The sequence below is a fragment of the Nilaparvata lugens genome, chromosome 8, assembly GCF_014356525.2.
Source record: "Nilaparvata lugens isolate BPH chromosome 8, ASM1435652v1, whole genome shotgun sequence".
Taxonomy (NCBI): Eukaryota; Metazoa; Arthropoda; class Insecta; order Hemiptera; family Delphacidae; genus Nilaparvata; species Nilaparvata lugens.
Genome location: NC_052511.1, coordinates 1,253,647 through 1,268,646, shown reverse-complemented (window position 1 = coordinate 1,268,646; position 15,000 = coordinate 1,253,647). Strand labels below are relative to the sequence as shown.

The 15,000-nt window shown below is 35.3% G+C and overlaps 1 protein-coding gene across 3 annotated transcripts in view; it reads right to left on the bottom strand.

Annotated features, from left to right (window-relative positions):
• Positions 1–475: 475 nt before the first annotated feature.
• Positions 476–15,000, bottom strand: part of LOC111045814 (gastrula zinc finger protein XlCGF49.1) — a 138,539-nt gene continuing 124,014 nt past the window's right edge. For 2 of the 3 annotated variants that reach the window (XR_005571939.1, XM_039433699.1), the window contains one exon: positions 476–1,265. The gene's annotated coding sequence lies outside the window, so the exon portion shown is untranslated. The remainder of the gene's footprint in view (positions 1,266–15,000) is intronic. The other variant, XR_005571938.1, reaches the window with a different exon arrangement.

The window sequence follows — 15,000 nt, the reverse complement described above, 5'->3', positions numbered from 1 at the left end:
GTGTGTGTGTGGTGTGTGTGTGTGTGTGTGTTGTGTGTGTGTGTGTGTGTGTGTGTGTGTGTGTGTGTGTGTGTGTGTGTGTGTGTGTGTGTGTGTGTGTGTGTGTGTATGTACGGCTCCAACGATTTTGATTAAATTTATACCTAAAAAAGTCATTGATAAGCTCTATCAACTGCTACAAGTCCCAAAAATTTAAGGAGCTCCGCCCCATCTATGCAAAGTTTGATTTTAGATTCCCAATTATCAGGCTTCAGATACAATTTGAACAAAAACTTTCGAGTGGAAAAGATTAAGCACGAAAATCTCTACAATTAATGTTCAGTAACATTTTCACCTAAAATTGAAAATAAGCTGGAAATTCGAGAAAATGTGATTATCCAATTGCAAACTGTTGACAACTGTTGATTCTATTAAATGATTTACTATGAAGAGATAGCAGACCTCGTATGTCTCCAGCGTTATTGTCCTGTCACCAGCTGGCTCAGATCTTTGTTTATAAGTAGACTTGAGATGCGCGTGAACACTAGCGTCAGGTGATCAATTTTCATTACGGCAAGGAAAGTTGTGTGAGTGCGCCACACCAGATTTTGAATTTATTCTAGATGTCGCTCATGGTCGCTAAAATGTGAACAATAAAGTTTTTGTTAAAATGTTGTTGAAATTCAATTTTCAATATCATCATTACATGCCTCTAGTTTGAGAAAGTTTTGTACAGTCTCCATGTACTCAATATTTTTTGAGTTCAACATTTTTCTCAATAGAGTAAGATGAACTTTTCTGTGGGCATCTTCAACTGTGTCAGTTTGTTAAGCAAAATTAAATTAAATTCAATTCAGTGTCAACGAATTTAACTATATTGCTTTTCAAGTTTATTATGATTCTAAAATCATTCAAGATGATTCACAGTGAGTAATTACTTCAAATATCAGTTATTAGGGTTAAGTTGTTGAGGGTTAAGTGTAAGAGAGGGCCGACTGCACCCTAATTTCGCCCTCCCAGGTTTAAAATAAAGGCAGTCATTCTATTCTATTCTATTCTTTTTTATTGGACTTTGAATGAATGTCCACCCTCGATGTGAGTAATTGATACCAGATCGGTTACTTACACAATTGACAACTAGTTACTTTCTTCTCTTGAGAATCTGCATCAAAGCTATTCTATGCAACAGTGGTTGCACGATTAGCCACTGGTGTTTCATACCCCAGTGTGTCTCTTTAGGATTAAGAACGGATAACTCTTCATCAAGCTATCTCAATTTCCAGGTCCTGAAAAAATTATATTTTAGTACTCCTCAAACATTTCAGCAAAATTTACACTAGTTAAGAGACAGTTGATATATTTAAGCAGCAAGTTTATAAATATATTACCTTTTAATTTAACACATATAACTAGAGATAGATTTAACACATATAACCAGAAAAGGTGATCAGGAATCAGATTGACTTTATTATGATCAACAAGAGGTTCCGAAACAGCTGCATGACAATGAGGACCTACCCAGGCGCTGATATTCTATCAGATCATAATCCCCTGGTGGGAGGTTTCAGAATCAGAATGAAGAAGATCAAAAAGAAATCACCCCCACCTTTCGATTTGAGAAAACTAAGAGATGAGAAAACAAAGGCAGATGTGATACGGACTCTTAATGATCAGTATGAAGGGACAGACAGAGGTGATGTGGAAATGGAACTGAAAGGTCTACAGAAAATAGTACAAAATATAAAAACAGATATGCTGAAACCAGAAAAGAGGAGGAATAAACCATGGATGACCAAGGAGATCCTTGAACTTATGGAGGATAAAAGATTGTCAAGGGGTAGCAAAGGTGAGTACTGTAGGATACAGAAGATCATTGTAAACAAAATAAGAGAAGCCAAAGAGAAAGAAATGATTGAAAAGTGTGAAGAGATAGAATATTTACAGAGCCAGCATGATGACTTCAACATCTACAAGAAAGTGAGAGAGCTTACCGGGACTGGCCGAAGGGAGAAGGGAAGAGTGCTGTTATCAGATAAGGGAGATGTAATTCTATCTTTGGAAGAGAAGAAAGAACAGAGGACAAAGTACATCGAGGAACTGTTCCAAGACAACATAGCTGAAGGCATCCCACATGGGACGGGAGAGTGTGGACCGTACATTTTGGAGGAAGAGGTCAATGCAGCAATCAACCAAATGAAGAATGGGAAAGCAGCTGGGCCCAATGGAATACACGCAGAGTTCCTAAAACTCCTTGGAACAGAGAACATAAAACGGTTGACAAGCATTTTCAATCAGATTTACACATCGGGCAGGATCCCAGAGTCATGGCTGAAATCGGAGTTCATCACTTTACCAAAGAAACCAAGTGCCAAGACCTGTGATGACTATCGCACCATCAGCTTAATGAGCCATGTGTTGAAGCAGTTTGTGAAGATAATTCATAAACGAATATACAAACTGTGTGAAGAACAGATAGCGCCGAATCAGTTTGGTTTCTTGAATGCTGTAGGTACACGGGAAGCCCTTTTTAGTGTGCAAGTACTATTTCAACGAAGCAGAGATGTTAACTGCAGCGTATTTGCATGCCTTATAGATTATACAAAGGCATTCGATCGGGTAATACACGAGAAGATGGTGGACATACTCAGAAACATTGGAATGGATTCAGGAACAATTAACATAATAATAAACCTGTACTGGAACCATTCCGTGGTACTCAAAATACAGGGAGAGCATACGGAGGAGATAAATATTCAACGAGGAGAGAGGCAAGGATGTATTCTTTCACCCATCCTTTTCAATTTATACTCTGAATTCATCTTCAGGGAAGCACTTGAAGACATAGAAGAAGGCATATCCCTCAACGGCCTGTGTATCAATAATATCAGATATGCAGATGATACCATAATCTTTGCAGATCCACCGGAAGGACTGCAGGCACTTTTAAACAAAGTTGTACAAGTCAGTGCTGGATATGGACTAGAAATGAATGTCAACAAGACAAAACTTTTAATAGTTAGTAAGGAAGAATTCAATAATGTCCATATCACTGTCAATAACATAAGAATAGAAAGAGTAAAGCACTACACATACTTGGGAACTATAATAAATGAAAATTAGGATAATGCACAAGAGATCAAGTGCCGTATAGAAAAAGCAAGAGCAATATTTGTTAAAATGAGTGCCTTATTTAAAAATCACAACATAACTCTTGCCACAAAGGTCTGCTTCTTGAGATGTTATGTCTTCACTGTGTTGCTATATGGAGTTGAAACATGGACAGTCACACAAGAACTTTCTAAAAGGCTGGAGGCCTTTGAAATGTGGCTGTACAGGAGGATGTTATGGATCTCTTGGAAAGATAAGGTCACTAATGTAGAGGTCCTGCATCGCATGAATAAGAAGACAGAAATCATGAACACCGTAAAAAGTCGCAAGTTACAGTACTTGGGTATTAGTACTTGTGGAATGAGAAGAGATACGCACTGCTGCAGCAAATACTCCAAGGCAAAATTAACAGCAAGTGAGGCCGAGGAAGAAGAAGAACATCATGGCTGGCAAACCTGAGGCAGTGGTATGACAAATCATCGTCTGAGCTTTTTAACATTGCAACCAACAGTGTCAAAATTGCATTGTTGGTTGCCAACATCCGAACCGGATAGGCACCCTAAGAAGAAGAAGAACTAGAGATACCAGTAATGATATAAAAAATTGGATAATTGCAAACTATTTCACTTCAATAGAAAACCTTGTGGGGCAAAGTTTATTCTTTTGCTGGTGATGCCATATATAATATGTAAATTATATATACATACATAAAGAGATATTTATGATTTTGTATTATTATTTCTTATTTTTAAGTTAACACTTGTATTTTGTTTAAATTTATTGTTCATCATATTTGATTTGCTCTTTATTTGTGATTGCTTTTTTTTAAATGGCGAAATAAAGGATTTGATTTGATTTCATTTGATTAACACAGTGTTACTCTGCATTCAATCTATATGAGTCCAATTACTGCAAATCAGCAAACAACCATTTCAACTCAAGGCTGGAAATACTTATTTTGACATGGCTAATGTGTTGAACAAACCTGCTAATTGTCTTTTCTGTGGTGACCCATCTCACAATGTATTCAATTGAACTACTTTCAACAAAATTCCAGTGGCTGAACGTGGACAAGCTGTCATCTCTGTTTCAACTGTCTCAGGCACTTGGGAGCTAATCATCATTGCACCGGACAATGTCATACTTGCCAGAAGGTGCATCACAGTTTACACCATGGAAGTTCATTGCCTTATGGAGGTAATGTTAACATCAACAATGTGTGTGCATAGTCAGCCAACTGTGCCAATCACTGTCACTGCCCTCAGTGAATTTTACTCTGTATGCCTCAAAGCCGGGACTCTATGTTGAATCTCATCACTCACTGTCCATCGATGACAGTGTGTCACCTTCTAGCACTTGTCATTGTCCCTCCTTCGCATCATTTATCAACTACTTTGTCTACATGGCATGTTATTTCATTTGAATTTGGTGTCATGGCAGTGGCAACAGTGTTATAGTTGTTAACTTGGATACTTTCCAAACTTATTTTATTCTATTACTCAAGGATGTGTATCAGATATTCTATAAACATCTTTGATAGTTGAATTTTGGTTCATATCTTGACAAGTAATCAGGGTGACACTCTGATGTGAGTGTGCGAGGTGTCAGGTTTATGGTCATGACAAGTTGGCACCTTCTGTCCAGTAGGTGACAAGTTGTTGGGATGACAACTTGATGGTAATGGTATATTTTTACAAGGCTACAGGTTGTTGCCTGTGGCCAAAATTACCCTTTTGGACAGTCTGATTCCTTCTAAATGGCGTGAATTTGGCCCAGTACATCTAAGGGCAACACAGACCTGTTATTGCTCAGTCACCAAATGTTGCAGTGGTTTTAAACCATCATGGTTTCAAGTAAGACTCCTAAATTCTCTTTCATTGTCAGTTGATTTTGTAGTTTGGTTTTCATTGAGTTTTATTAGCTTATAGTGTTTTTTTTTCATTTCTGTTGTATTTTTAAATTGATTCAGAAGATGTACAAATGGCCAGTCAAATAAGGCAATACTTTGAAGAGCTTAGTGATGAAGAAAACGACTGTGCTTTCAACAGTGATGTAGAGGACAATTTGTATGAAATCAATGATATAGAGGACACAGATGCAGATGATACAGATGATGATAAAACATACATTCATCAGCAAAAGACCCAAAAGAGTGTGAAAGAGTCATTGTCTGATAGCGATTTGGAGTTCAAACCAAAGAAAAAGAAAATCTGTAAGTCTAATGTTTTGTTACCTCAATCTAATCATCTTGAAACGAAACCAGGCCAAAATAAGAAACCTACATCTGTTCAAAATAAAGCTGTCTAGAGTGATAAGATACTACCTCTGTCATGCTTCCTTGAAATATTTGATGAATACTCAGTAGTGCAGAGCCAAATGCAGAAATGGATCAACAGAGAACTGATTACAGCAATCTGGAAGTGAATACAGTTCAACATACAAATGCACAAGAGATGAAAGCTATAACTATACTTGGTATTTTAGTGGCATGGTTACATGCCAATCATCTAGCTCTATGAGAGATGTTTGTTGTTGAATGGAGTGGTTCTCGGTACAAATGCATAATGCACTGTGATCGTTTTGAGTTCATTCTGCTTTCACTCCATTTTGACAATAGAGCTACACATCAGGGACGCAAAAGGATGGACCCTATTGCTCCAATTAGAGAGATACTGTATGGGAAACATTTGTCGAAAACTGCAGAACAAAATATAAACCTGGTAATTATGTAACAGTGGATGAACAGCTCTTAGCTTTTAGAAGCAAATGCCCATTCAGAATGTGTATATTCTGAACAAGCTGGCCCAATATGGCATAAAGATATGTTGTTAAGACACCACTATATATTATATTATATGGTCGATGGAACACCATATTTAGGAAAGAAAACTCCAACAGAAGGCCTAGCTGCAGATGATTATTTCATGTTAATTGTGACTATAGTGAGGTCCATGTTATAATGGCGGTGTATGAGACAATATCCTTACTATCCTTGTCTCTCATGCAACAAAGCAGATAGGGCTATCTCTCTCTAGCTTTGCAATGTTGTCCGTTTTCCAGAATAAATTATTTTTACTTTTGACAGTGACTGTACAGAAGAAGCAAACAAACCATTCTCAGCCACCATCTTTTTTCTTCATCCTACCAGAATACTTTAGTACACAAGTTATAATTACAATTGATTTTTAGAATGTATTTTTGAATAAATGAAATAATTTTTAGATATTACCATATGAGAAACCCAAATTAAAATGCCTGAAATGACATTTTAAAGGTTGATAGCTAACCATCCTAGACTTTATCCATGCTTCAGTTAGCCTACATGTAGTAGGTTAGACCTACTCCTACTGGTATAAATGATATTGTTAGTAACAGAAGGGCCTATATTGACCATTTTGTCAATTCTGGGTAATGTACTGGTTTTGAATGTTCTGAATATGGGGAATCTTAGTAACATAGAGGCATATCTATAATGCTGTCGGTTATGGGAATATAGATGCTGGTGTATCAACATGTGTTCAGACAAAACTATCAATGTTCCTCTTTGTTGTCTGGTGTTGTGTGGTAGAGGGGGCAATTGAACGGTGATGCGCATAGCATAATCGCCAGTTGCCAGCCAACCGAACAGCTCACTTCTCATAATGTCAATTTTTGCAAAGTGATCTATTGATTTATTGTGATTTATTACAAGTGTTGTCTCGTCTCTTATCGTGATCTGGACCCGGGATCCTGGAAGCAAGGAGGATTTGGACATGAAGGTAAGCCTATGTTATTGTGCACTTAGCCATTTTAATTGTTCAACTTGCTACCTGACGCCAAACAACCCAAAAGTTCTTGATGTAATTGATACAGTCCACAAACCAGAGTGCTGTTTGAGCCAGCCTCTGTCGAATAAACATGGTCCAACCGTCCGGGATTGATTTGTTAATCAAATTTGAATAGGACATAAGTTTGAAATATTGTCTAATAGGCTTGTCGTTTTTTATGCCTATTTTATTCTTGGTTTTTCTGTGTATATGGCTTGTTTTTGTCGTCATAGATGAATATACGCTTTATTTATGGTATTCTTAAGAAATTTGGGCTCAATTAAAGTTAGAAATTGAGTAGAACAAGTAATATTTTCATAAATAATTGTGTCGTAGGATTATTGCGTAAGATTGTTGCATTGGCGCCACAAGGCTGGACTGGCAAGTTTGTGTCGATAAGTAGAGAAAGACTTATACATCATCTAGCTGTAACAGTAACTGGAACTGTTACTTTTTTCAAGGGATACTTGCAGTTATTTGCATTGATTATTGTCGTTACTTCGTTATTAATAGCAGATATTGTTTGTTCCAATGAGTATCGATACAGTATTATTAGCCTCGTAACTGATCATTCTCTACCGAGCATAAGTTGAAGTGCTGGCTAGGCTTGTATGATTAGATAAGCTAGCCATTGTTTGTTCCATTGTGTCGCCTGCTCTCGTGTTTTCCCTCTTATCCTTGTTTGGTTCTTTGTCTCACTCTCTCTCTCGACGAGCGCTCACTGTTATCGCCTCACTATGGGTGTTATTGAAGATTTGACATTTCAAAGAGATGCATTAATTCGTAAAATAAAACGGATTAATGAAATTGCCAAAGCTGTCGAAAAGGATCCAAAAAATGAAAAAATGAAGAATTTATTGAAAGTTATGGGTGAGCATATTGATCACCACCAGGTGGAGTTCAATGATATAATAGATAAGATGCAGAGCTACTATAACAAACAAAATCCTTGATTTGGAAACAAGTGAACTTGAAAATTTGATGAGTCAATTTGATGAGTTTTATTTCAATGCCAAGGCTATTCTCGAAACCTTACCATCCACTCAAACAAATTTGAATATTAGTTCTTCCAATGTAGCTTCTTCACCTACAACTGGAAATATCTCGTCAGTTGCCCTACCTAAGCTTCCTTTAATGACTTTTGACGGCAATTCGAAAATTTGGAGTCAATTTAAAGATTTATTCGAAGCCACGGTTCATAATAATGATCAAATTGCTGACATACAAAAACATATGTATCTTCGGTCTGTACTGAGAGGCGATGCACTGTCAGTCATTTCTGTAGTCCCATTGACAAGTGATCATTATGCTGAGGCATGGAAATTATTATTGAATGGCTACAATGACTCTTACAAGCTGACTGACGCATACTTGCAAGCAATTTTTGTTATGCCAGCAGTTAATAAGCAACCAGACTCTCTACGAAAATTCATCACTCATTTAGCTGAGTATATTGCAGCACTAAAACCAATTGGTCATGCAGTTAATGACTGGTCGATTCTGTTATTATTTGTCTTATGTAAAAAACTGACTGAAGAATTGAGAGAGAAGTGGCAGAGACTGCTAAGAAATGGAACAGTATCCAATTTGAAAAACTTCCAAATATTTTTGAATGATGAAGCTGTTATTTTGGAGGCTACTAAATCCACTGATTTATTGGGATCATCTACATTGTCAGAAGCCTCCTCATGTAAGCAGTTTGGGAAATCGAAACCCACTATGGAAAATTACAAAGCTTCAGCTATGATTGTTAAATCGAAATTGGACGAGCTGAAATGTATTGAATGTAATAATTCTCATGAACTGGAAAATTGTGAAGTGTTCTTGAATCTCAAACCGTCTGATAGACTAAAACGTGTAAAAGAATGGAAACTATGTATATGCTGTTTATTGGCAGGGCACTTTATTAGAGATTGTAGAAGAAGGAAGCCATGCAGTCACTGTAATTCGTGTCATCATTTGCTCCTCCATTTAGAGCCGAGACAGCCGCCTGTTGAAAACACCAACACATTGGCCAGTAATAAACAAATGAGCAGGGTAGACATGCATGACGTAGCTGATCAAAGCCATCAAACATAAAGTATTTTCGAATGTAAATAGTTCCTTAGTATTGTTACCAACTGTTAAATTGGGAGTTCGAGGTAATCAAGGCAATTATCATAAGGTCAAAGTATTATTAGATAGTGCAAGCACCCAATCATTCATTACAAGGCGATGCATGAAAAAACTGGGTTTAGTGGTACAGAAAACACATAGTTTGCCAATCTATGGATTATCTGATACTAAACTGGAAGTGACAGATGAAATTACTAACTGTGAATTTGAAATACCGAACTCCCTTTCATTAAAAATTACTGCGTTGGGAGTCAACAAAATAGCAGCTACAAATCAGATAAAAAATGCGTACTGGGCACATATTGAAGGACTCGAGCTAGCAGATTCTGAATTTTTCCTTTCAGAGGAGGTTGATATTTTATTGGGTGCTGAATATTTCCCTTTCATTCTGACTGGAAGAAAGGTGATTGGTCCAGCGGGTACACCATCTGCCCTAGAAACTGTATGGGGCTACTGCCTGATGGGTAAGGTATCAGAGGAGAGTTCTACTATCTCAAATAATCTGTGCATGTATTCCAATGCTAATTCAGAAGAGTTGGTGAAGCGATTTTGGGTCATAGAAGAGCCACTGAGGACAAAAAAATTATTGGAAAGTGAAATGGCTTGTGAGGAGATATACAAATCAACTGTTTGTCATTTGAATACTGGTAGATACATTGTAGAATTACCATCCAAGGAAACAAATACGAGGGAGATATTGGGATATCTTGGAGGTAAAATTAATGTCAGAGAAAATGTTTCCATGATTCAAGAAGAAGAATTATGAGATAATTTAGAAGAAGTTCCAGGTAAACAAGGTATAGCCTTCAACAGTTATTTACCGATCAATGGTAATTTAAGGAAAGAGTTAAAAGTGATTCATAGTCCACATGAAATCAAACCAATGGGAAGACCCATACCGGAAAGGGAAGTTGGAGAAGATGTTTTTGAAAGGGAGAAACGAAATTTGGAAGAGTTAGATGATGATAGACAGGATAATGTAGAAATAGAATGGACAAAATCCGAAAAGGGATATATATATATATATATATATATATATATATATATATATATATATATATATATATATATATATATATATATATATATATATATATATATATATATATATATATATATATATATATATATATATATATATATATATATATATATATATATATATATATATATATATATATATATATATATATATATATATATATATATATATATATATATATATATATATATATATATATATATATATATATATATATATATATATATATATATATATATATATATATATATATATATATATATATATATATATATATATATATATATATATATATATATATATATATATATATATATATATATATATATATATATATATATATATATATATATATATATATATATATATATATATATATATATATATATATATATATATATATATATATATATATATATATATATATATATATATATATATATATATATATATATATATATATATATATATATATATATATATATATATATATATATATATATATATATATATATATATATATATATATATATATATATATATATATATATATATATATATATATATATATATATATATATATATATACAATTCGTTCTATAACAGGTTTAAAGGTTTGTATTTGTGGGATGGGTGGGGGATGGTTGTCATGTGATCGTTCTAGGGCCGGACAGTTTCAGTCATTTGTTCCAAAAGATGTTTTTTTAAAGTCAGGATGAAGCTCGCTCGGCTCTCGATGGACCTGATAGAAACAGGAAGTGCATTCCATGCACGACAGGCACTGACTAAGAAGGATTTTGTGAAAATAGTAGTTCGATGATTGGGTATCCTTAAAGTACTTTCTCCGGTTCTAGTATGTGAAGCATCTATCCTCCTACCTTCAGAGACAAATTTGAAATCATCTTTAAAATAGTTCGGATTACCGTATTTCAAGATATCTCTAACAAGCTTGACTATTCGAAAAAGCCTCTGATCGGGAAGCTTCAATGTTGAACTAGCAATGTGGGCTGGGGTGATATGATCATGGCGTTGGAGAGAGTAGACGAAACGTAGACAATAATTTTGGCAACGCTGTAGTTTATCATTCAGAGTGACTTGCATATCGTTAAGAACAGAATTACAATACATTAAATGTGGGAAGATGAGAGATTGAACCAATAATAATTTAATGTTTCTAGGGAGGATATCGTGCATTTTCTTCAATGCATGCATGGCTGAGAATACCTTTTTACAAGTTTTGTTCACTTGTTCTGACCAGTCAAGAGTATTATTCATAATAATGCCTAAATTTTTAACTGAGCTACAGTAAGGAATGTCATTACCGTCTACACTAATTTTGTGAATCGATTCAAGGTCAATATTGTTTATAAGACGAGAATATCCAATTATAATGGGTTGTGTTTTGATGGGATTAAGCTTAAGGCCATTTTTCTTTGTCCATTCCACTATCGAATTGATATCCTGATTCATTATTCCAACTGTTTCATTAATTTTTGTTATGGGACAGCTTAAATAGATTTGAAGGTCGTCTGCATAAGTATGGAAACTGGAGAATTTGATAATGGAAGAAAGGTCATTAGCATACAAAGTGAAGAGGAGAGGGCCTAAAATTGAACCTTGTGGTACTCCATGCATAACGTTTTTCCAAGTTGACTTTTTGTCACCGACAGATACACATTGTTTCCTACCTAATAGATAGGATTTAAACCAAACTAACGAGTTGCGACTGAAACCAAGAATAGCCAACTTATTCAGAAGGACTGTATGATCAACAGTATCGAATGCTTTAGAAAAATCAAATAGGGTGAGGATGGTGCATTTTCTTTGGTCCATAGCTAACCTTATATCATCAGTGACACGAAGCAGAGCTGTCTCAGTTGAATGGAATTTTCTAAAGCCTGATTGAAAGTTATGAAGCTTACTATTGTTGTCTAGAAATTTTACAACTTGAGCATGAATGAGTCTTTCTAGCACTTTGGACAATGCAGGTAAAATACTGATTGGTCTAAAATCCTCAACTTTATTGGGTGATGGAACTTTATTTAGAGGGCGAACCAGAGCAAACTTCCAGTTTTCAGGGAAAATGCCTTCTTCAAGTGACTTGTTGAAAATGTATGTAATGGTTGGTAAAACAGCAAATAACATCTTCTTGATAAATTTAATAGGAATTTTGTCTACACCCGTAGCATTACTATGAATACGTTGAATTGCTCTGAAAGTGTCTTCTTCTGAGATTGGATGGAAATGAAATTGATCAGTGATTGGTAAATCTAAGTTTGTAACCTGCTCTTCAAGATCATCTATATGATTAGCAATGACAACTTCGTCGCGTTGGTTAGAGTGTGAAACGAAATGGTCATTTATATTATTCAATGGTAAGTCAATTTGTGGATTCGATTTCTGTTTGCCAAGCCCGAATTCTTTTATTCCCTGCCAAAGTGATTTAGAGTCTTGTCTATTGTTTGTCATAAACGAATTCAAGTACCTAATCTTTGAGTTCCGTAATTCCTGTTTAACCCTATTTCTAAGGCTCCTATACTCTATCAAACTGTCCAAGTCAAATGTCTTTTTAAATTTTCTATGTGCTTTGTCTCTACGTCCCATCATCTTAAGTATGTCTTCAGTCATCCACGGTACTCGTCGTTTTCTATTAATCCTCCTTGTCACATAAGGTGCATGTTTGTCATACAAAGTCAAAGTCCAATTCTCGAAAGTCTTGACCATGTCATCAACTGAGGGTAATGCTTCAATTTGATGCCATGGAGTCTGAGCCACATCAGTCAGGAAGGCGGCTTCATCAAAGTTTTTGAAGTCTCTATAAGTGATAATTTTCTGTTCTGGCTTGGGTATCTTATGGGAAAGTACACAGTAGATCAAATCATGTCTAGAAATAGCTGGGACTGAGATTTGGCCTGCTTGAACAACCTCATTGGGATCACTAACAATGAGAAGGTCAATGAGTGTGTCTGATTCATTAGTATGATGAGTTGGATCGAGGGGTAAAATAGTCATGTTTAGGCATTGGAAAATTGTAGTCAGTTGAAAGTAGTCAAAGTTACGATTCGTCATGTTCAAGTCGGTGTTCATATCCCCCATAACTAGTATACGGTTATAACAAGGCATAAGAGAAAGCAAGGCATTTTCGAAATCTGTGAAATGACCTATTTTTGGTGGGCGATAACAGATACCAACGAGTAATTTATCATTACTAGATAAGGATAATTCAAGTAGCATAAACTCTGGTCTGGAACAATACTCTTGTTTAGATGTGATTAAAACTTTTGTTTTGATACCATCTTTCACATAAATTGCTACACCCCCACAAGCTTTATTTAATCTATCATTCCGGAAAAGATTATATCCAGGCAATGCAACAAAATTTGATGAAATACTAGGCTTCAAAAATGATTCGGAAATTCCGATTATATTGAAGTCCTGAAAACGGAAGATTGCTCTGAGTTCATCAATGTGGCAACTGAGGGATTGTACGTTAAGGTGAGCAGCCTTGAAAAGTTTTTTGAAAGAGTGGAGCTTATTTGCTAGAAACATACCTGCGTCATTATTACTATTATTGAAATAATCATACCTACTTGAGGGCGAGCGAGCTGACGTGTCAGTAAGAGGCATCATGGAAGCAGCAGACCAATCGTGAACCGACCTCAGAACGACACATGACGGGGGAAATGGGGATGAAACTGATAAAACTTAACCTAAATGAAAAAGTCTCTTGATTCGAGTGCATTCAGTATGCCTTGACAGTTCGGCTCCCTTCACTATTTAAAGCACTAGTTCAGAAATTCACTAAACACAATAAGATGTAGATGTGTGGAGTTTCGGTGATGAATAATCCTAATGGTGAATAAGATGAAGATTGAGGAAGAACTGGTAGTGGGAGATCTGGTCCAAGTGGAGATAGAGCGAGTAGGTATCCAGTAGTGGAAGAATCGGGTCCAAGTGGAGTAGAGCGAGAAGGAATCCAGTAGTGGAAGATCGAGTCCAAGTGGAGACAGAGAGAGATGGAATCCAGTGGTGGAAAATCGAGTCCAAGTGGAGATAGAGAGAGATGAAATCCGGTAAAAACTGAAAAAGAGAAGAAGAAGAGAAGAAGAAGCCAGCAGAAAAACGAAAAATCTTTGAAGAAAGTTATCAATAGAGGAAAGATACATAATACAACTGATAATGAATAATATTCGCATAAAATTGAAGAGGAATAGTATGATTTAATGTGGGAAAGAATCGAATATTATATGGATAAATATATGGATATTATAATATAATATATGGATATTAGTAGAAGGTAATCAGATAGAAAGAGAAAAGGTAGAAAGATAAATAGTTATAGAAAGAAAAATAAACATTTGAACATGCTGGATAGCTAGTGGAAAAATCACAGGGAAAATAATGATAATAATAGGGAAGGAAAGAAGAGAAAGAAGGAATGTGCACAAATTGAGAAGAACTTATGAAACTGAACTATAGAATAAGAAATAGAACATTGTATTGTGATCTTGAATTAATCAAGGAGAGAAGAAAAAGAAGAAAAGAAAAAGAAAGAGAAGAAGAAGAAGAAGAAGAAGAAGAAGAAGAAGAAGAGAAGAAGAAGAAGAAGAAGAAGAAGAAGAAGAAGAAGAAGAAGGAAGAAGAAGAAGAAGAAGAGAAGAAGAAGAGAAGAAAGAAGAAGAAGAAGAAGAAGAAGAAGAAGAATGGAAGAAGAAGAAGAAGAAGAAGAAGAAAAGAAGAAGAAGAAGAAGAAGAATAGAAAAGAATACTAATCATCATCGCAAACAACAATATTCAAGTAATCATTATAAATATAAGATCAAGAAGAGAAACGAGAAAGAAAAAATAAGGAGTAGAGGAGACGATGGGGAAAGTGCTAGATTATTATAGATGAGTTTTAAATAGTATTGAACGGTGAAGTGTGAAAAATATTATATAGTATTAGAAGTA